Source organism: Dendroctonus ponderosae, unplaced genomic scaffold (assembly GCF_020466585.1).
Source record: "Dendroctonus ponderosae isolate FM_Combo_2020 unplaced genomic scaffold, Dpon_F_20191213v2 Dpon_F_20191213_6, whole genome shotgun sequence".
Classification (NCBI taxonomy): domain Eukaryota; kingdom Metazoa; phylum Arthropoda; class Insecta; order Coleoptera; family Curculionidae; genus Dendroctonus; species Dendroctonus ponderosae.
Genome location: NW_026018814.1, coordinates 9,082,345 through 9,106,437, shown reverse-complemented (window position 1 = coordinate 9,106,437; position 24,093 = coordinate 9,082,345). Strand labels below are relative to the sequence as shown.

General features: G+C 34.7%; 1 protein-coding gene across 2 annotated transcripts in view; it reads left to right on the top strand.

Moving 5' to 3' along the window:
* Positions 1-24,093, top strand: part of LOC109544945 — a 215,385-nt gene that overhangs the window by 35,200 nt on the left and 156,092 nt on the right. The window contains exon 3 of one of the 2 annotated variants that reach the window (XM_048667191.1): positions 3,213-3,259. The gene's annotated coding sequence lies outside the window, so the exon portion shown is untranslated. Of the gene's footprint in view, positions 1-3,212; positions 3,260-19,771; positions 20,253-24,093 lie in introns of those variants that run through there. The other variant, XM_048667192.1, reaches the window with a different exon arrangement.

Genomic DNA, 24,093 nt, shown 5'->3' with positions numbered 1-24,093 from the left:
ATCAAAAATTTTCGTAATTTGAAGCAAGGATCGTAATTTTTCTTTTTGAATGCTTAAGTATTCCAATATGCTACCAATTAAACATGGAACCATTTGAAAATAATGCTTAATAACAAAGTTGAAATTCGATCTTCAACTGTTAATATCTTCTAGAAATTTTCAAGTAAAAGCTCCTCAAGTGAGCCTCCATCACTTCTTAAAAAGAATGACGCCAATTTTGAATCACCTTGTAAAAGGTGAGAAAGTTGGAAACAAAATGAAAGGTTTGTTAGGTTGACTGTTCATGGTTATCCAAAGTTGCAGGTTGAGAGCAAAGCAACTGGCACAAGTGCCACAAAACTAAATCAGAAATTCAAAGAAGTTTTATGTAGGAAATTTAAAACGGATTATTAACAAAACCAATAAATTAATTTTATTACAAAACGAAAAAAATTGTCGCAGGAATGCACAGCTTCTGTTGATAACCTCACTTCACAGCATCGGTTTTTACTGTTTACAAAAATGGTAGCCTTATATTGTGGCTTGATGCTCAGAGGTTTGCTGGTGAAAAAGTTGTTAAGAGTGGTATAGAAGCAATTCCTTCGTCATAAAATGTGCAGCTTCGGTTAGTTTTGCTTTCTTCTTTCAGTTCACTTTAACAAATTGTATATCGTATGGTAAACTTTATGCATGTTCGACATTGTTATACATTTATACAAAGGTTGAAGTGTTTGAATCAAGTGTGAAAGTTTGATGGGCATTTGTCAAACTTTATTATTTACAAATTGTATGGACAATTTTATCTTCAAGAGCTCAAATCTTTGAGAAATTATGTCAATTTTTCAATTCAAACCTGTATTTTGTTGATTTTTGAAATTTGAACATTGAACAATTTCATTTTCCCATTTGATCAGTTGCCTGTTCACAAGGGCAGCAGTTCGAAAATCACATATTATATAGGTTTCTTACACGAATTCTACAGGAAAACTCAGATAAAATCTTACGCAATGCTGTCCTAAACACTTTATAATTCTAAGACGATTGGGGTGATTACTTCTTATTCCCCTTATTTAATTCCTATTGTTTGTTCAACACTCTACCTTGATGTGAATGAACTCAACTCACAATGTGGGCAAAATACGTGTCGTTTTTATGAAAATTTATTCGACGTTGAGTTGTAGCTTTCTTGCCTCCGCGTACTCTTATCTATCTAATTACCAAATTCAATCCAATTGAATGATTGAATCAAAAAATTGATTTCCACATTTCGCATAAATAATGGCAACCAACCACGTTGTCTGGCACTTCAAAGTTAATTTCGATTCTTACAACTTCAGGCTGGAGGGTCTCGGTTTTTTTGCCCCAGTCTGGAAATAATCACCTACTTAATTACGTCAGAGGCCCTAGTGTAAAAACGGGAAAGGAAAAGATGATAAAACAGAAAAGCGAGCGACGAAAACTGACAAGTAGTGATAGTTAAACCAGATTGCAGCATACGAGTGGGGATTTTTTGTGAAACCGAAAGTTCTCTGTCATTCTCTGAAAATGCTTGCCGCGGTCTTTAAGGAAATTATGGGGAAACAGGGACGCATTTAGTTATAATCGGCTATAATTTTTTTAGAAGCGTATTTCCCGAAAATGAAAAGAAAATTTGTAGTGCCAGATTAGCCCACATACTCTTTAACAGAGCATTTTCTCTTTATTTGAAATTTACTCTTTGTACTATACGATGTTTTAATATTATTTTAATTAACATGTAGGCAAAAATGTAGACAATAATTCATGTTAGAGGGCAAAGTATTTTTTACAATTTGTTTGATTTTTCACAGCAGAATATCTAGTCAATGATTTCTGAGTTTAATAATAATATGTTTTTTTTAACAGGATATGCGAGAACAGTTGATATGTATTTTCAAATTGTTGTTTGCATTTAGATGCATTTCAGATTTTATATTATTGGGTCGAATCGGTCAAAATTTGTATTAGCGGGCTAGACAGCGAAAACCAAGTCTTCGGTAAAATTGTTTTTTCTTGCTCGTGCTTCTATTAAAAAGCACTCAACGAATAGAAACGTAGTATTCCTTTCAATTATAAATTTACTATTATTTTTTACGTGAATCAAAGGGCTTTCTTATGCAGTTTATGCCTGCTTGCTAATTAAATTTACACTCTTTACCGTTTTCGAGAAATTAATGTTGAATATGGTCCAACTAGCAAAGAAAGAGAGTTTAAGCTTGATGAGAACATGTTAAATTGAATGCTTATTATAATAACCCTGAAATATCAAATACTTTTTGGTATATCATATGTTATAAAATTATGCATACTGCTTCCAAAGTTCAACATTTTGTTTCTAAAAAATGATGGAAATTTCTTATTTATTAAGTACCTTCAAATGTAAATTTTGTTAAAAGGTGAATAACTAAAAAAATATCCGATCTTGTTAGACCATTCTTCAAGTATTTGAAACTGATGTAAAAATTCAAAAATTAAATTAAATATAGTGGGTTTCAATAAAAACAAGTGATTTTCTGTCTTGAAACTTTTATGATGCGTCTGACGTTTATGACGATTACAGTTTTGAACCAAATTTGATTTGTAAAGCCCAAACTTATTTTAGTTTTTTCTTGGGACACCCTCTACTTAGAAATATACAAGCAGACCTCGAAAGCAAATGTTTCTTTGTTTTGCAGCTATCTTTAGCAGCAGGAAACATTTCTAATTTTCCAACAAGCAATAATTTTGCAATTAATAATTGAGCAATCAACAATAAAAAGCGGTGAGAATTTTTGTGGAACATCTCAATAAAAAAATATATATATGACTACCTTTTTGAGAAGCACTTATAGAGTTGCAATTACAACTCTTTGAAGTGAATAGATACATTTCTCTAAGATACTAACCTGTAAACTTAATCCACAAGGAATCTGGAAAATAAGTTGCCAGTTTCGACAAGTAGCTCCAATTTAAATTTTCTGGTAAAAATAGCAAGCCGGGTCTGAAAATTTGCGCTTTTCCCTGGTCCCGAGTGGATGTTGCTTCCGAGGGCCATTCTTGGTCCTACGATTTTGAAAGTGAGGCACAGGTGTTAGCATAATGCTGTTATTTAATGCTCGTTATATTGGGTTAAACTGAGATGGGTCGCCTGAAAATGGGGGACTTTCCTGTAGGGCAATTTATACTGCTTATCGGAATATTGATTATCGTGTAATGATAAAAGTTTTTTTTTCCAGGTAATCCCAGCAGCACAAGTGCTTTGAAACTGCCGCATTTCTCAGGGGTAGGTAGATCAATGACTGTGTCCATACTATTTAAGATTTCAATCGCATCTGAACCGTAAATAATCATAATAATATGATTCCCTTGTTCGTACTCGTACCCTATCTAATCTACAGTAGAAGTCATAAAAGTTTTAACGATCGGCCGTTAAAAACGTTACGGGAACTACACACATGTTCGTTTTATCGTTATCTTGATAGCGGTCTTACCACCGTATTGCAACATTTAATGAAACTGTCGAATGTGCTGCCGAAGATTTCACTGACCAGTAAGACGAAAGCTTCCATAAAACGGGATGTTTATTTCGGGTGTGAGGCAAATGTTTGAATTAACTTGCGGAATTTCTGCGATATTGTCAGCAGAAGAAAATAATAAGATCACGATTATTCTAGCATACTCGGTAATTCGCTTTTTTTAGCGAATAAATTCACTTCTGTTAATATGTTAAACATCAAACACAATTAGGAGAATGAAGGCTAAAGTCATTTATTTCATTGTATTTATAAGTAAGTCGCTGTGAAGGAAGCGGTTTGAACAAATTTTTCTTGTGTTTGTGTAAGAGTCGGCTTATGTGTCGTTGTCGTTTTTTACTGCTCTATTGCGTTATTGTGGTCTTATTTAATCATTTTATAGTTGTCCATGAACAGTAATGTCCAGAGACGGTACTTCCAAGGAAAGCAATGTGACTTTCTGGGTGCCAAGTTTTCTAGATAGTTTTTAATCTCCTGATTCCGATAATATTGTCGGTAATGGTTTTTTGGCATGGTGTTCGATATCTTTTGTCTCAATAGTCGCGAGAGAGGACTGCAGATACTCATTGGAAAATTATCATAAAAGAATCAGGCATCATTAGATATAAGGTTTGCTCATGAATGTGTAAGAGCCTCTAAAAATAAAATAGTTAAGTACTGCTAAAATTTGCTATGCATCACACTTTTATGTTGAATATAATAAGTAGGCCTTAGTCTGAAGAAATTCCTTAAACTCAAACCGACTGAGTAAACCGAAGTCTGGATGCTGCTCAGGCCAAAGTAGAGAAAATAATAAATGTCTTGATATAGAAATAAACGTAGAAACGATGCCAAAAAAACAGGCTCAAGGATAAAAATTATGCAACTGAAAAGAAAGCAGCGATGTAAACAGAAAGATAAACAACGGCAGCAACAATAATAATCAATTAATAAAATTACCTTGCATCGGGATTTTGACCTAGAGGAATTCTATAACGCATCGAATCTCAAGAGAAGCTGTTAAAAACTATTTTTTTTTTAATTTCTCTTTAATCAACTGTAGTTTCATTACTAGTCACCAATGGGAATTTTCTTGTAAAAAATTGTAAAATATCCAGTTTGTTCCAAACCTAGAGTCCAGTCAGAACGAGTTTGGTCTCATTGGGAAGGTTTCTTTCTTCGTTCTTAAATCCCCAATAGAATCCATGATCTTGTGATTTGTTTATTGGTCGCCTTGCGCTTTTTTGCATTTTCAATGAAATCGTCTTGCAGAGCCCACGTGAGAGGCTGAGTAAGTGTAACTTTTGTCTGATTCAGGCTGAAAAAGTGGATTTTTTTGCAAAAAGGCTTTGACGGCTGTAAAAAGTGTTATCAGATGGAAGAAAATTCAGCTTCCTTGCTTTAGAGGAACCGACTTTTTCGGTAAAAATTGAAGGTGGATTCAAAGATTTTTCGGTTCACAAAAGGTGAGTATCTTCGGATTGACTTAGCCGAATTGAAGGAGTCTGGGCTCATTGGAAAATGCGTCTTTTTTTTAATTCCTCCTGTACAACCGAGCAATTGCGGTTTTATACGTAGTCACTAGATGACGTTTTTATGCAAAATTTTTGGTAAATCTCGATTTAGTTTGAGGCCAAGTTGAAGCCAAACAGATGGTATCGAACGATTTTAGGTCAATTTTTGCAAATTATCCAATTTAGACTGAACATTGATTATCATTTGCCACATTGTTGCCCACAGAGTATCTATCAATTTACAATCGTCTCCCTTTGGTTCCATAAATAGCCGTTGGTTAATAATCGAATTTTGCATTATCTCCATAACTGTGCAATAAATGTAAGTCGTAAAAACACAGTAGATTAAACAAAACAATTTGCAGTCCGATTCCAGAATGCTGTAATTGGTGACCTCAGCTATACCCCCTGTCGATTGTTTAATTATGGTCCCATGGAATGGGCCCTTTTTTCTAAACCATATTTCATAACCTGCATTATATGGATAACGGCACTCTGCATCATTTAACTAACGTATCGGCAATTCGGCCTGCGGGTCCGTTGGACTTTTGATTATTCCTTTTAGTGATTTACCGGCAAAGTTGTGTCGGTTCCGGAATTAATTCGTTAATTTATGACTGGTTCTGGCACTCTTTTTTCATCGTCGGCAAATTAATATTGATGCAACTGCACTGACCTAATTTTTCGACCGATAATAAAAAAGTGTGTCCGATTGTTTCTATTGAATTATTGGAACTGGTGGTGCTTTTGCGAAAATGTCCAGCGAATAAATTATGCTCTGATCGATTAGTGCTTTGCTTCTGCCTATAGGCGTAGAATAGAAATCGCAGTTTTTCTTGATGAGTTTCCACATTAAAAAGCCGCGATTAATTCACGAAAAGTTGGCATAGGAACATGTTTACATTTTAGAACTATTGAGTAGCTCGAAATGTGCATTTCAGCTACGATTTTCTGATTTGACCGCTTTCACCTAAATTTGCTTATTAGCTTGTTCAATATTTCTACAGCGGTTTTTCTGTGGTGTTGAAACATAATCGCACACACACCAACAAACACCAGAAGCAGAAATCCTAAACTGTTGATCTGGAACTTAAAAAAAACTGGAAATTTAGTAAAAGTTTGAAGAAGAGCTATTTCTCTATATGTTAGTAAAGTTTTTCGAGAGCAAAATGTTTCTTTAACATAAAGCCGCGATATAAGACTCAAACATTCTGGCAAATAATGAAAACTGGTGAAGGTTATCAAGGTATTTCTAGCAGCTCTGTAACACATCATGCAGTTTTGTAGCAGAACGCACGTAATGAGAGTTTCCATTTGTATGCAGCTACTTAAATAGTTTTTTGGGGAACTCAATTGGAAAAGCAAATTTAATTTGCTTTGGGGCTGTTGGCCATTTTTTTACTTTGCTTCACCCAGAATTTGCCAGATAAAAGGCACTTATTTCCAATTTTGCAACTTGTATTTGTATTACATATTTTTCGTGCTATGTAGCTAAAATTCGTTCGCTTGTTCGCAAAATGGACCAAATGCCGATGTTCCCGTTTCTACCTTGAGCGATAAACTAATATAAATTAAGTTAACCTACTTTAAACAACGATTCTATTTGGAAACATACCCCAACAATAATCGTCACCTGTGAGTCAAAGCGAAACTAATTCGTGGAGACTTTACGCACCCCCACGTTTAATCCTAAGTACACACATTCCGAACAAGGAGCATTCCTTCCAATAAAATAATTAGATTTGACACACGTATCACACAGGTATATTGGTTTATCCAGTTTGCTTTTACACATCCTTCGCTACTATAAAAACATTCGTCTGGATCGGTAAATTTCACTTTTTTTTGGGTCATTGGTCTGAATAAGGGATTGATTTTTTTCCTGATACGTTCAGTAACTTTCAGTTTTTTTTGGTAATATAAATCATTATTAAGTTTTGTCGAATATTGTCACAGTTGGTCCCAGACAACGTTTTGTTGTTAGGCATTCAAAAAAAGTCAGCAATATCTTTGCTTGGGTATAATATCTTTTACTATTTTTGTTATAAACTCCTTACCATCCCCAGTGAACACCTTCAGCAGAATTTAGTGCTGTTTTAAACCAACCCACAGTTAAACTTGCAGATTTTTCTTCAGGTATCATAAATAAACAGTACAGTTTAATTTTCTAGTAAATAAGATTTCTAATAAAGTTTCTGCAATAGGGAAATTAATTAAACTGAACACGAAATAGGAAAATTTCCTGATAATAAATTAACCCTGAGAAATCTACATCAATTACGACAATGCCATCAGAATCGTTTTCGGTCCGCACTCCAGTACAGTATTATTCTAAATTGGATTTTAAACTGATAGGATGTATTTTCTTCTTTGCTTTAATCGAAAACATTTTTTGTTGCGTATCCCATAGTGGAAAAGAACCGGAGGCTTCACCAGCCGAAACTTTATATACAACATATATTGTATTCCGAATACTAAGCCTGCGGGCAAAGGGGCTACATATACATGTAAGCTGTATCTGAATATCATTTCCAGAATAGTCTAAAACTTGAGAAATTCGGTCGGGATTAACATATAAAATTTTTGTAAAGGAAAACGGGTTGCGTCAATTTGCTTGACCAACTTTAAGAATGATAACTTTGAAGGATTTGGGCTTTTCAGTGAGCTAGCTTTAAGTTCGATTCTATGTGTAATGAATGGATTAAATTGAATCAATCAGTGTTATGTTGAGACACTAACCAATTAAATTTATTTTAGTTAGGACAAAAAAACTGTCTTCCAATTTGCTTTAGTAGGGTTTTGAGTTTGCTTCCTCAGTTTCCTTTAATGGAAGCGATAGCTTGCAAAACCAACTTTTAGTAAAATGCAATGGAACTGTATTATATATTTTTATCTATTTCTAAGAGTACATATTTTTATGGGAATAAATATCTACCTTTCCATGAGCAAAGGTTTTGAAAAGCGATTCTGATTCTTTCGTTCCATAGTAACTAAATACTTACATTGTTTGTATCTTCTATAGTTGGTTGGTTACATTAGCGTATTTTTAACCCGGATATTAGGCTTGAATCAAGTATTGGGTATTCAATATTTAACTCAATTTTTGGGGACTTCACCTGAATTGCGTTGTCGAGCAATTTTTTATCCACACACTGTGCTTTCCGTATTCTACTTGACTGTGTCTTAAATTAGTGAAAATCTTGAATTGTACATGTGTTATTTAATTTGACGCTTCATGTGTTACAAAATGCATCTACATTCCCCCAAATTATAACTGTAACTGTGTCCAATTCAAGCGTCCGAGGAAGCTGAACGCGTTTGAAAATGAAAAACTCCTTTTCATAGATTTTATTTAGAATACCATATATCGAGTATCTGAACTAGTTTACTCAAATTGCAAAATTCAAAGTTATAGCTCTCGGTCGAATAACCCAAAGACCCCAAGCTGAAGCAGCAGAAAATATAAAAATGGTAAACTTAAATTTATTTAAATATAGTGTCTGAGAACTGCGCCATATGAAATTCAACTTCGATCTTTCTATTTAGCATAACCATATAGAATAGTTATTTATCCCGGAGATAGTGAAGTTTTCTCTAAATATACCTGGAAAACTCGGTATAGGACTTATCCCGCTACTTTGCATGGAAATAGCTTAATATCCATACGGCATACATTCAGTATAAAATACACCTAGTCAGTTTTCCGATTGTTTATCACACTTTCTCAGGTACAGTTAGCGTCTATCAGATTTTTATGTGGTCGGATTGTCACAGGAACTTCCTATATCATATGAACGGTTATGACATGCAATAATTATGGGGCAATTAGCTAATTGGCTGCAACATTTCGCATTGGATAGTGCAGTTTTGTGATGTTATTCACTTGGTCCAGTAGTATTTATTACAAATCGATAGTGCGATAATGCGCTTGAATAATGCAGCCATTCATGTAAATAATCGGGCAATTTGTGCTTTAATAAGCAGTGATGTATTGCTAAGTTACCAAACAAAGTTGCGGGAGATCTAAGGACTCATTTTAAGCCGAAAGCTGCCAGAATTTCGGTGAATATTTTACATTAACTAATGGCAATCGTAACACGAGTGTAAAGTTCAGTTTTTCTGAAGTTAATGGCGGGAGTTAGTGCTTCGATTGAATCGAAACTTTTTCTTTGGCAAACGGGGAACAAATTTAGAATGTTTGTGTTGCTTATGTTATTCATAAGCTGCCGAGAAAAAACTGATTTGCTTCTGGCAAACGATGCGAAAATCTTTATTGGTTCTAATGATTTAAACTTGTTCGAATTTCTTTGGTTCAGTTATTTCGTTGATACGCTTCTGATCGTTAAAAGCTGTAAGCGTTAAAAAAACTTGATGGTTCAAAATGAATTTATATTTATGCTTTTCTTTTGCCTTGACAGACTTACGGAATAGTTTTCTATTAGGAACATTGCGGTTTTCAGATATTTTTAGTTTTGTGGTTTTTTGGCAGCAAGTGGCTTTACAATTGCTCCATTTTTTATCGAGGAAAGTACAGGTACAAATTCTCGATTTTCAATGGTTCGTTGGTTCGTTGGTTAGAGAAACACTAATTTTTCAGGAGAAATTATTTTAAATTATCTTCAGCTAGGGATGGTCGGTATTTAATGTAACCGCTAAAATAACGTTGTTACAAACGKGTAACCTGAAATCGTAGTTACAGCTAGCAGATTTAACCGGTTGTTTTTGGAACCGTCTCATAAACCCGAAAAAGCCGTTCGGAACAGCACAGAACCGATGCGACACCGTCGAGCATCATCTATCTAGCTGCAGGCGTTTGCCAATTTAAAGCGTTTTTTGGAACCGTCTCATAAAACCGAAACAGTTGAGCGCACTTCGAAGCAGCAGCACGAATAAGGTCGACTTATTTTTTTAAATTATTTTTTGGTGGTACCAAAATTTACTCGGGTAATACTTCGAACTCAGTAAAAAGTATCTGMAAAGAATTTTATTTTAAACGTTAATTAATTTTTAAATAAAAATTAGATTTTTWAAAWWWWTTTCAAATAAAGCGTATATTTTATTTAATCGGTTTTTATTTATATATTTTATCTAGTTTATTATCAGTTCTTTTGTTCTTTAAGCAGGTACTTCTGACCCATGTTTTGTCTTTTATTTTAGAATATTTTATTTTATCTAAGAGCTTTAGTTAGAAAATATTCTTTTAATAAACTAAATCATTGCTTGTCATTACTACTTCTACCATCATCATCATCATTGCGCATGTTTAATGAAAATTTTTACAAGGAACATGTTCCTTTTGGAACCCCGTTTTGAACCTATTACCAACGTGAACTGGAACGTTGTAACCTTGTTACAAAAAAATAACCGTTTATCCCACCTCTATTTTCAGCTCATTTTGTGCTCATGAGTTCTGTAAGTTAAGCATTACAATTACAAAACACTTAAACATAAACACTTTTGAAAATAATAAGTACAGGAAGATATTTTCTGGAATAGCGCCTATTTTCTTGATGTTTCCTGAATCTATTTTTCCATTTTGTTCACTTTGTTGTTTGTACATTACGTTGCTGTGTTTGTGTCAGCTTTTTGTTATTTTTTCCCAATTTTTGTGTTTATTAAAGTGGTTCTGACCTTTTCTCAAATAATCACAATCCAAGTCTAGCTTGGATCAATTAGCTAATCAAAATATTATTTGCAGATAATTCAATTAACTGAAATCTTCAGTGAAAAGCTGCTGAAATAATAAATGTATAAAGCCTGTGGTAATCGAAATAATTTAATTGGTCCAAATTACTTGCTTTTCACTTACAGTAAGCGTTAACAACTAATCAGTGGGTATAATTGTGTTTCTGAGTCAAATTCCATTTTCAATTAACTGCTAATTTAAAAAAGGAGTGCTTTTTCGTTTAACTTTTTTATGAGAAGATTAAAAAATATTTCAGTGTCTTATGTCGGTTCATTCTTATTGACTGGGGGTGTGTAGGAAATTTAGAAAATTTTGTGAAAAGCAATTATTCTCAACAAAAATTGAAATATTTTTTTAAAGATCAAATTAAAAAGCAAATGGAAGAAAAGGGGTAGTTTTTTTGATTGAGTTATAAAATCGGTACTTTCGTCAGTTGAGATGTGAAAGTTTTAGCATTTAAATTTTCTACGGAATTCCTGAAGCAATGAATGAGTTTTTACATTCAAATTTTTTGCACTAAACGGCCCAACTTCACGTTATGACGTTATGTATATTGTAGTTTGATGAGCTTGTCGTCAATATTGAGCCATGCCGTAAAACACATGTACTGTGCTGTGAATCGAAATATCACAACGATAAATTGAAACTGAATGAAAAGCGTTTAGCGAATAGCCCCGCTTTCACTTGGCGGTTTAGATTACATCGTTACAATTAAGAATACCCATTTTCCTCAAGAATAATAGCAGAATCTGTACAAATTTAACAAGGCAGTGCTTGACTTACGTTCCTACGTATTTGCAAGGCCTTACTTCATTATTCTTTTAAATTTAGCTTTTAATGGAATCCAGAGATGAATAGAAGCTATTACGACTTCTTTCGCATTTTATATATAGTTGAAGTAGATTAAGAAAAGGAGTTTTATAATTGCGCAAGTGTTTATTTGTGGTGGTTCGCTTTCCTCGACTTTTCAAATTTTTATTTGCCAGGAACTGGCAGGCAAACTGACATTACCACAAGCTTGAATCTATTCCCTGGATGGAAATTGCCGCATCTAACATCGTTGTTTACTTGTTCTGACGTGACCCATTTGCAACAGCAGCGTTTTTCCGAGAAGTTGCACTATTGCGTCTCTATTGAATTTCTTTTTTTCTAAATTTAAACGAGAGATAAAAGGTTCTTGCGGGACTTGTTTTCCAGGTTGTTTTCATAAAATTCTGCTTTCTCGTTCTATCCTTGCTCGAGTAGAAGAGTGTTTTTCGATTTGACTTGCTTAATTGTGTACCGCAGTTTGCGCTTATTCTGACCTTAATCTAAGTGGATTTTCTTGGCTGAAGGCCGTGCTCTCACGCGAAACTAACAATCTTAATTCCAGCCAAAGCAAATACGGGGCTATTTCCCGGTAAAGTGCTTTTGTTTAGTACATCCATGCCTTTTTTAAAACGAAAATCGACATCTACCTAAAACAATGCATTACCTTTATCGTAAATATTTTCAAGCCGACGGCTTCGGTTTCTGTGAATAACACATTACCAATATAGCAAATGGAGCGGAAGAGAAGACCGCTGGAGAGTTTCCAACTTGGGTAATGCAGTAATCAGAAATGCATTTTTAACTTTATGGTCGTAATGTGTGGCCCACAAAATGCTATTTATTGTCGTCCCAAACACAGTATAAATCGCCTATCTATTTATTATCGTTTGGGTGGTTGATTTTATCCGGAAAATCAGTTTCAGTGCGCATAAGACAAACCGGCTTTTTAGGAAATAACCAGAAAATATGCGAAGTATATGTTTAACTGGAATGGTCCGTTTTAGTTCATTTGCTTGTAATATTGCCAAATATCTAATGACTTTTTCTAAATTAAATAACTGTTTGCATTTGTCTACAATATTGCTCAATGCGTTATTTACTGCCAGACATAACTCTATTTCAGCACATTTCCTATCCAGGTCCTGGCTTCCTTAAACTTTAGAGCGACAGCTTAGAAATCTACGGAAGTCAATATAAAAGTTAAACTTTTTGCGATGTGTCACTTCATACGTCTTGCACACACCACTTAGCCGGCATAATGGAGCCTCGGAGTTTGCAATTTATTTCGCAGCGATTAGAACTGCGACTCTTTTTGAATAAAACTGAAGAACCGCTGTTTCGTTTGCTTTGGCATGGTGCAGTTTGTCAATAGAACACATTTCTATAGGTTGCTTTGAGCTTTGTTTTTCGGTTAATGGAACTAACTTTCGGTTAATAAAATTTCCTAATATTTTTCCAAAGGTTAGATTGCGTCTATTATTGGTCTATGAAAGTAATGAGTAGTTCTTCTTGACAAATCAAGCATGGGGTGATTGAAAATTGGAATCTGAAAACTGCAAAAGTGTGAGATAATGGGGAGTACAAAAAACACTTAACAATTCGAGGGAAATTCAAATATTTGAAATAAAAACAAATTTTTATTTCACACTTAGACTGAAACCCAGGAAGGAAAAGAATATAATAACAATTACACGCAGATAGGAAGATACATCATAAAAACAAATAGTTGTCAAACAGCAGTCTAATTCTGATATGAGATAATTATGCGTTTTTTGATAACATTGTGATGCATCAGCTGAAGTAATTGTCACCACATATCCTTATTTGCGCGATTTTTTGGATTGCAGGCGTCGCCATTGAGACGTGATTCCTTGTCTTCTTTTGTAGTCTGTACTTCAGCCCCTAAAGTCGTTATGATGTATTAAAAAAGTTACTTTTTGCAATAGAAGAAAGATGAAAATGTAAAAATTGATTGTTTCAATGTAGGACGTCCTGGTCTCTTGACTATCTTATTATTGCTGACTGGAAAAGATCCTTGTCTCTATAGATAATTTCACAGAACAACTATTGCTTTGAATCCCCTGATTTTGATTTACTACTGCAATGAGTCCAATTAAAGGCCAATTTAAACATTTTAAAAAATTCTGTGAGGCGGTTATTTCGATTTTTCTACAGGCAGGCAGTTTTCCAATGCGCGTTACTAAAGTTTCTAAAGGAGCTGAAATTGCAGCCGGTCATATCCTGGAAAGTTTCTCATAAGTGTCTAAAGACGCTGATGAAATGAAGTGCATATTTTGCGAAAGTTTGTTTTCTGAGACCTTTTACACTCTTCAACTTGGATCAAGAGCTGTTAAGAGCAGATTTTCAATCTCAAAAGATCTGAACTAAGTTTGGAGGAAGGGTGCCGGAGGTTTGCAAGGATGTTGGAACTACTGTCGAATTAAACAGGAAAAATTTGGTTTTGAACCCTTCTATACTGTTCATATCAAAACAGGTCGAAATAACGACTTATGTTTAAATTAAAACAAAACTAGTCAAAGTAGAGATATCGTGTTTCCATACGCCGTCGTTGGGTGTCAGAAGTTTGTAAAGAAAATGGAATTATGGCGAACCGTCCAAACTCTTTTCACAACAAAATTCTTCACTTTAAAACGTACCGATTTCTAGGGGTTGTTTTTGAAATTTTTAAGACATTATTAAATCAGAACTTTGAATTTTGAACGCAGTTTTCCAAGGTGGAAGTTGTAAACCATAACATCTGTTTACAGTTTAAAAAAAATGTTTTTTTTTTTTGGAAAATCTTGACCTTCTTGGCCTCGAATTAAGTCGAGTTAAAAACGGATTTCAGAAATAAAAAAATCTGAAAAAAGCAGCAATGAGGATGCTAGAACAACGGCAGGATGTAATTAATAAAGTGTGTTTTTGGCGATTAATGGCAGATTTATATATAAAAAATACCCGTTAAAGTAGAAATATTGAGCTGTTGAACACAACGTGATAAATGGTTAAAAACGCCGGACGTTACGGTCGTATTTTAGTCAAAAATATATTTTTTTCAATCCTCCACACTATTTTCCTCAACACCCGTCAAATCAAGAGCAGAAATCGAAGTTGTACGAGTTTTCGAACTCACTTTTCAAATTGTTCAGCTTACGGTGGTTTTATACGAAAAAACATCTAGTTTTTTGAAAACCTTCTCACCTCACTAAGGGCTGATCATGAAATTTACAAAACTCGAAAAAGGCGACGAATTATTGGCCAAGTTTGTAATTTCAGTCGCAGCTCCCAGATGGGGGCTGCTGTTGAAACTTACATCGCCAAATATTTAATATTTAAAAAATCTCAGAGCTGAGACTTGCTCAAAATTTACTCGGACCAGATACCAAATGTTTCTACCTTGCATTACTTTTAACTTGCTTTAACCAGTGGCGATTTTCCAAGTTTTTCGGCTCAGCTGCTTTTTCCCTGCCACTCTAATAACTTCTTTCACCACTTTAGCTACTCAAAACATATTTTTGGCCTATAAATGTGTAACCCGGATCCGTCACGTAATAAAAGAAATAATTAAAATAAAGTTTGTCGCAGCAAGAAGCATCGTTTAATAGCAGCGTCTTAAATGAATGTCGCTTTAATTCTTACATCCGAAGTTAACGATATGCAAACGAGAGAGCGTTCGTAAATGTTTTGTTAGCTGAGATAACCGTATTTTAGATTTTCTAAATGATTCCGGACAATTTTCAATTACGAATGCAAATTTTCCTCCGCGGTAGCTCGACAGTACCGAAGGATCTATTCAACTTATCTGCTTACTTTATACGTAGTTATATAGCTAGTTCTCTGCTTCCCTTTCTCTATAAACGTGAAATTGTTAAATATGTAAAATACCTTGAGCTCTAATAATTAAGCCGCTTTAATGAAGGAAAACTTTGTCAAAGAACTTGATGAATAGAGCGCTGAATTACAGGATCGGTCTTAATCCTAAAGGTAACGCAAATGAAATTAATTTTTCTTATTTTAGAATGGCTTTTGCATTTTATTTTATGAATTTTCTACGGCTTGCCGGCGCTCAAAGACGGTCTCATTTTAGAGCATATTTTTTTAAAAAGTAGGTACAATTAGTTTTTCTTAGAGTTTCTTAATGTTTGCAATTAAGGCTCTTGTGCAATCTTTATGTCTTAATTTAAACTAACTGAATGTGCCAGAACTAGCTGAGTTTCTTTTATAGAGAAGAAGTTATAGTGCCGTTTGTGTTGAGCAATTGATATCAATATTTATAAAGGAAGTAACTACAGTTGAAAGTATCTTATTAATCTAAAATCTAAATTCTCGTAAGAAGAGTCGTTTGAAAGATCCGATAGATATGCTTTTACATTTGTTTTACAAACGAGTCAGAGATTATTTTTAAACCTAAGCAGCTTGCTGTAATTTTTTAATTTGATTTTTGGTTTTTGCAAATAGGTCTACTTCGGTCTACAATACTTTTGGATAGGATCGGAATGTTCAATTTCATTTTGAAAAAATAGCGATTTCTTTCCTGAAATTTGGCCTGTGGTTTGTCCAACTTAATTTAGCAATATTTCATTGCAAATTTTTTGTTTTTCAGAAATTTAAAACTAAGATAGAGCAGTCTTAAGATGGAGACCTAAAATCTGCAAAGGATTTTTCCTTTCGTTCTTGCAATAATTTATACCTGATATGTCGGGGCCTCAAATATTCTGGTGTAGTTGTGCCTTGAAAATGTATTTCTGTCTATCTTTGGTTGGTCCTATTTAATTTTGAATACAAATAATCCTAATAGGAAACGAGTGATACAAAAATAGCTGAGTTATTTCAACGTAATTAATCTCCATCCACAACTTCAAATAGACGAAAGAACGTCGTTCAACTTGGCCGATTCACCTCCCCAGTGTCCTCATTCTCGATCGTTTTCAGCTCGATTTTTCCTCCAAATACTCTCAGGCCCATTAATTTTGCCCTACTGCCATAAATCTGCCCACAGCACTCCCCATATCTCACAGCGGCACCACCACTGCTTTTAGCCTTCACCTTTCAAATATAGGGGCTCATTTATTAACTGTCGTGATAATTTAAATATTTTCTGCCATTCGCATCTGTGATTTCTTTTGAGTGGCGGCGGCACTGTTGAAAAACAATAATCTGGAATAGTGGCAGCACGCGTGTGTCGTGCAAGCAGCAGGTAGCAGGCGTAGGTGATGGCGATAGAGCGTTTCCATCCAGTGACGGCGAAGTTTAGAGCCTGCCCAAGCTATATGCCGAATAATCGATTACAAACCTGTTGTTCTTTATACTCGACAGGAACGGGATTATACTCTTCAGTTTAAGTAGTTTTGATTGCAAACTACTTCCGGCTGAATGACTATTTACAAAAATGGCTATTATATTTTACACATTAAATTATTTTTTTCTCAATGCTACTTCTCTTGGCCTGCTGGTGTTGCCTCGCTCTGATTTTTCCTCCATATACAGCTTCATTCGTCTATTTTGCTTCGATGTGCGACGTGATCAGATTTATGCGAAAATCTTGATTCTAAATGCTTTCTACCTTTTTAATTTCTCAAATTAGTTGCAGAGTTTTGACAATTTAAATTACAGAAAAGGAACAGAACATGTATTAAGAAATTTCACATAAGGCTTGTTGCTTGAGTAGGGATTTTTTAAGTCGTAAGTAAATTTATAAGCTAAATAAAATTAGCAATAAAAAAGTTAAATTGTCATCCTTTGATTTCTTGAGATTACTTAAGCCCATGTACAAACTTACCTTGAACATGATGCCTTCCTGTCAGTATTCGTAATTTCCTGCCGAATTTAGGTTTTTACGTCTTCGATGTTCTGCCTTGGATTAACTTAAACCTTGGAATATGAATAACCCCATAAGAAGTAATCCAAAGGTGCGATATCCGGAAGATGATCTTCATTATACGATTTTCAGGCGCCAATTCCGTTAAAGATAAATATTGGGAAATAAATTACAAAAAGAAGGGTTTATTTTTAAAAAAGTTGGCCTTGGTACCACAACTTTTGAGTCCCTCTGTATAAATAAAAAAGTAGAAAAAAACCATTAGATGCAATACTAACTGCAGAATTTTGTATGTTTAAAGAGCCAAGTTCATTAAGTGATAGCTGAACACTACTATGTTGTTTGAATTACTTTTTTATATTTATTTCATGATGACAAGGTGTTCCTTTCTGTTTAGTCAGTTTGTTATTTTTTAGCTCTCAAGTAATAAGAGTATTTTTCTCAAAAAATGAGCTAAAATGCATTTGAAATCACAATTTATAAAATGCCAGGGCAAGCAACAATTAATTGATTGAAGTGAAATAGTGTTTTTTTTACATTTGAAGGAGCTGAGAGACTGATTTATTGAATCTTTTGTAAATTGTTTTGTATAATATTATGCAATTATTATTTTGGTGGTATATTCTGAATGAGAATTAAAGATTACTATCGATTAAAAATATTATCGTTTTGACACAGATGAAAGCCTTAAAACGTAAAAGTGTTAGTTATAATAATGGTTGCTCAATAATGAGTAAGCTTATTGTCATACGGATAGTTAGATTTTCCATAGATCCCAATCCAAAGATTGCAAATTTCTCGATTTTTTCTGAAATGAGCATTAAAAACCCTTCTCATTTCTGTTTGAGACAGGAGGAAGATTTCTTGGTTGAAAATTTCAGGCGGTTTTGAGAGGTTTTTTGGCAAAAATTCTATTCGAAAGAGAAGCAAAATTCAATAGTAGTTTTCGATACAAGGGCGAAAGGTGTCGTTTTTCGAACGACGACGGCGTTTGTCAATCCGTCAACACATGTGCGTAAAAGTCCGTGCGTAAAAGTGAAACAAATGAACAGTAGAAGAGTGCTTCTTTTTGATCATCGCTTCTGATCGAAAAATGGCAGTTTTAGATTCATTTGATTAAAAACTATTTTTAGCATGTGGGTGCACTTTCTCTAGTCGATTGCTTGCATTGTAGAATAAGTACTTCTCACTCGGTCCTCGGAAATTTTGATAGCCATTTTTCTAAGAGTTTTTTTCTATTCCCTCATCCTCATATTTATCAGCCCCAAAGTGATCATTACGAGACATTTATATTGATACGTCCCAGCTATATATTGCAACAAACACACTTTAATTACATTTTTTCTCTTTTTCCATAATCACTTTGCAGTCACATTTTATTTGAATTTAATGGACCTCATCTGCTTCACTGCCCATGAAAAACCTTTGAAACAGTGAAACTAAAATTAAATATTTCTTGATCAGACTGAAAACAAACACCATGTTTTCTTACTTTAATTATACTCGTGTCCAGGAATTTTAAGCCACAAACTATGGAAGCAAAAAACAAACATTATACAGTTTTGTGGAAAAGTTTTGTTTTGTTTCAATAAGTACTGGCAATTTAGTTTGTAAGGCATAACACCTTTAATCCCTTGTATATTAGAGAAATGAATACCAGTTGAAAAATGTTAAGTGAAACCTATCTCAAGAATTTTTTTTTAATGAGGGTCTAAAGTGCGAAGCCCTAATCATTTAAGAGGATCTTGCTAAAATAGCGAAGCGGAATAGAGTGTGCTTCCCAAAGATTTGAACGTTGAAATCTTTAACTCTTTAATCTTAAACTGTTATCCGAATGAAGAAGAACGACTTGTTTGGTTTTAAATAGCTGGCTAAGGCGGTTCCCTCTGCGAAGATGTTATTAAACGAAACTTGAGTACAGTTCAATAGATCAGCAGGAATACAAAAAACATCCTACAAGAGTTAATATCTGTGTGATCTGTGAAGAGTGGAGAACAGTAAATATATTTGGAAAAAGTAGCACTACAAAACGGGCCAAATATTTAACGCTTTCAATTTTTGCCACTGAAAATCACGCTCGACAGAAAAAGAAGCTCACTTCTTTGTTGCAGACTCAGACCACAATTTATACTGCCACTTGCGAACTTGGGCTTTTCTCTATAACATTACCTTCACATTTAAGTCCTATTTAGGTTTTCTCGCAAAAAATGTTGTAGTATGCTTAATTGGGCTCTTGGCTTGTTGAACAACTTTTCTTGAATAATGCTTGTGCAAAAGAAGAATATTTAGAAAGGCATTGGCTGGTCACAAATGCAATTTAAAACCAACTAGATTACTTGAGGATGAGAAACATGCTTTTTTCTAAGAGAAATGCTTTCCCCAATGTACCGCCCCTGCGCCATGCGCTGGCGTCGGCGTCGTTCGATAGCGGCGTCGAGCGCCAGTGGCACACAAAACCTCTGGAAGATTGGTGCTCGTAACTGCACGCACAAACAACGAGACACGCGTCCTCCACTTTCCAGAACAGGCGCTTCACCTGAAGTCCACAGATACTTCATGCGTATCCAAAAATTCTATTCACATTGGGTGCGATAGCCAATAGAGGAATCCATTTCTGTAAGGTCATGTTCGTGTATAAACGCCGCGTTATTCTCGTTCACCTGTAATCACCCTGCTGAAGACCGATAAACGCGAACTGTCATTAATCATACTGTCCTGGCGAGTGCGATCGGGCGAGTGCTCTTCTTATTCGGATTCTTGATGTTGAGTGGCGCACTCTGACTCGTGGGTGAGTGTTTTCATTGGCTTAGACCACGTGTGAGTGGGGTGACGTTCCAGACTGCCTCACCGTGCGGGTGCCGGCGGGGCTCCTTGCCAAAGCCGGACATGTACCACCAAATGGGGAGACCACCGTCGAGGAAAAAGCTTCTTTGCCGGTAAGATTACTTCATTTGCCCAATAACTTCACCCCTAATTTCCGCGGACGTCTGGAGCGAATATTGCCATATGTTAGTCCCATCTAGGACAGACTGCAATCATTTCCAACAAGTTGATAGTTCGTTGCTTGGATTGATATTTTCAGTTGTTAATACAATTAGCAGAGACGAACTAGAACACTAAGTGGAAAAATCTGCTGCCTTCCATATGCAAACTTCCGGGTTTGCCATGAAGTTAAAAACATTATCACGCCACTAAAGACTTGTACATTTGAATGTCTGGAGTTACTAAACCGAATTCTTCATAAATGCGAGAAAGTGGATCAGAGCAGTGTACAAATGTATCTAAGCGCCATATTATAAAGCATACAAATCCCCAAAGCCATTCGCACTTTAAAAAGAAGTAAAATGATGCAGAAATACTTAATAACTAGGTGTTAACTTGGACTGGTTGGCGCTTCCTAGCTTTTAGCTGCTCAGTTTTTGAAAATTTCATTATAAAATACATGCATAACTTTTCGGGTAATATTTGGTCTGCCTTCAACGCCATTCAGAATTTTCTTGGATATCCGGAAATAACATGACCAAATGTTGGCCTTTTGTCGGATATATTAAATTGAGGCAAAAAGTTTACAGTTCTCGGTTTGATTAGACGTGTCCAGTTGTATGTTCGTATGTTTGACTTGTAAACCTTGTTTCAACAATCATATATTAAAGAATAAATATGCAATTCCCATTACGAAATACTTGTGTATTGTTATTCACAAAGTGAATAACAATATAACGCCACCAAGAAATATGGGTTGGACTTGTTTAGTCACGCTACACTAAATTATTTAAAAATGTAAATGATTGATTCAAATGCGAAAGATTGCAATTTTACCTAATATAAATTATATTTTTATGGTATCTCCTTTAAAAGAGACCGTAAAGTCTCTTGGTCTGCGCACAGCCCTGATTTGAATCCTATGGACTTACTGCTTATATTATGATAAATCAAAAATGCAACTGTGTCATAAAGGATTTAAACCTACTTGATTTACTTTTGCATTTGATTACTTGATACTTGATTACATTTACTAATTTTCTTTTTGCTTCCGAAATTATATCAGTAAATACTGCAAATATAAATAAACTAAAAAAACTACATAATGATTCAATATTTTACTACTGTAGGCTAGAGGCTTCCAGTTAACTAATCGAGCATTTTTGGACGAAACAATTTCCCATAACTTTCAATAGTTCCTAAACAGAGCGCCCAGTTTCGGAACATAAAAAATTTTTTCTATAAAGACGATATGTTTTTAATGTGAACTTAATACAAAATATTTAAGATAAATGTAAAACTTTTTGTTATGATTTGTTTGTACAAGTTATACCACTTATGCTCTGAATAACACATAATTCAAATGTACACATCGCCTTCGGCTATAGGTACGGATTCAATGTACCTAATTGTCGATGACTGTCTACACTTAAGTAATCGGCTTTAATTTGAGCAATGCCCTGTTCAATATTTAATTTCAATGCGTCCATAATACGAGATTTATTCTCATGGACGAACGAATTCAAATCGCAGCGGCAGGAAAAATCTAGTGGAGCTAAATCAGAACTTTTTAGTGGCCAACTAACAGTTGTGTTTCCGAAGATTGTTGTTTCACTAAACTTTTCTTCCAATAATGTAATGGTGGGCACTAGCGAAATGTCGTGTGGGTCCATCTTGTTGATACAACTTTTTCAAATCAATTTTCCCGAATTGTGGGCATAAAAAATGTCCGTGGATAGCGCTCAATATTCTGAGGATCCGGACGCCAGGTTTATATTGAAAATACTAACAATGCATTTTCTTTCTAAACCACACCAAGCTGTAACGTTTCTGGAACGATTTTTCTAACGTGGATTTTTTCACACCAATAATGACAATTGTGTTTATTCGCAAAACTATTTAATCAAAAAATGTGCCTCATACCTTGTTCCTTGCCTTTTTTCCATCTTTGGAACAATTTGAATCTGCTCTTAGTTTCATTCTGTAAACAAACGACCCTTCTGATGGTCAGTTGCTTCAGTTCCTCCATGGTATTTAAAAAATGTATCATCTCCATTGGAAAGCTTTTTCTGAGCAATATCATCATTTTAGGAAGTAGGTATCTTCGGTCGCTCAGTGGCTAATAATACAAATGATGAAAATGTTGTCAGTAGACTTCTAGTAAGCAGTAAACAGCAGTTAAAAGTATGAAATCAATAGATACTTCAAGTAAACTTAATTTTATAGATGGACATCCAAATATTCTCAAATTAACTAATCATTTTGTTTTACAAATGAATAGTTATACACATCCGAGCAACACCCTCAGTTGTACAATGTCTTTATTGCATAACATTATAACTTTCATCTCAGTTTTTAAAATTGGAATATTTCTTTTCATTGTGCTTAAAATGATCACTCCTGATTCAAAGGAGAATCAGACAGAGTCTGATTTGACAGTCTGAAATTATATTGAATGAATGTAAGAATGTATATTAAGTTTTATTACATTTTTCACACAGCATCAGTCGATGTAATATGAGACACCTTGAGGAACTTTAGAGGAAAACGATAGAAGCACACAAAGTCGCGATTTTGATATAGAAATCATACAGTTCATAACATAATTATTCACCAAATAAAAATTGTTCAAATAGATTTTAACGCTAGTACGTATATCAGGCTATCAATTAGATCATATTAAACGGTTTACAGTGTGCAATGCATATAGCAAAGGACACTAAAGCTGCCTTTCAACTCTTATGTTAAGCAACATGTGGAACCATCAATAATTCAAAAATAGAACCTATAGAAACTTATAACAGGCTAATTAAACATTAAGAGATTTATTAATTTTGTTCCCTTTTAATACGTGTCGGTGATCAGTGTTGAGGATGCTGATGCAACTGACGATGAAATTACTGTAATATTCTAGTTCTCCCAGAAAATGTGTATGTCATTAGCAGAAAATTTGGTTGAATAACCAGGAAACTGAACTGCTAAATAATGGTAAATGCTTAAATATATCCTCATCACAATCTACTTCATTAGTCATACACCGTCCAAAATAAACCAACTGAGTTTACCCAGTTATATCGTACATAATATTTTCGAACCCAACCGAATAAATTCCCATGTTTATTTTTCAGCAAGCCGAGTAAACTGGGAGCAAGAAAATAAATTCGGGATCGGCCAATATTCCACGATATATGACTGTTTTGAAATTGATTATGTATGAGATTTTGGAAGTATGATCGGATAGGTTAACTTCCAGGTGTCTGAAATCTTGCGGTTCGTAGCGAGAATCGTGCCCGAAAATCTAGGTTAAAATGCTTGAAAACGATTGTGGGTTCGGAGCGATTTCCGAGCATATCATCGATTTTCATGTAGAGGATTTACTAACAAAATGCGTAATTGTTTCCGTTGGTTTCAAAGCAAAATTTTCCGATCTTTGAACGACAACCTCAATACCCATTTACTAATGTATATGATTATTTCCTGTTCGATCTGGAACAAATTCCGTTCTTTGAAGCAATTCCGCAATTGTGCTGTTAGAAGTAAATGACCCAAAAAGTATAAACATTAACCATCCGATGTGGCATGCACAATGGTTTTAGTGGCAAAACAGTCCCACTGGCATTCTGGCTACGCGATGTTTTATCTGAGTTTGAACTAGGTAGGACGAAATATTTATCGTGTGGTGTTAAACTAGAAGACATTTAGTCACCCGCCTTTACTGTTGGAACACTTCAACTATGCACGCTATCTCGGCTATTTCACTAAGTGAACGTAAATCTTGTGTTTTTGGACTAGTAA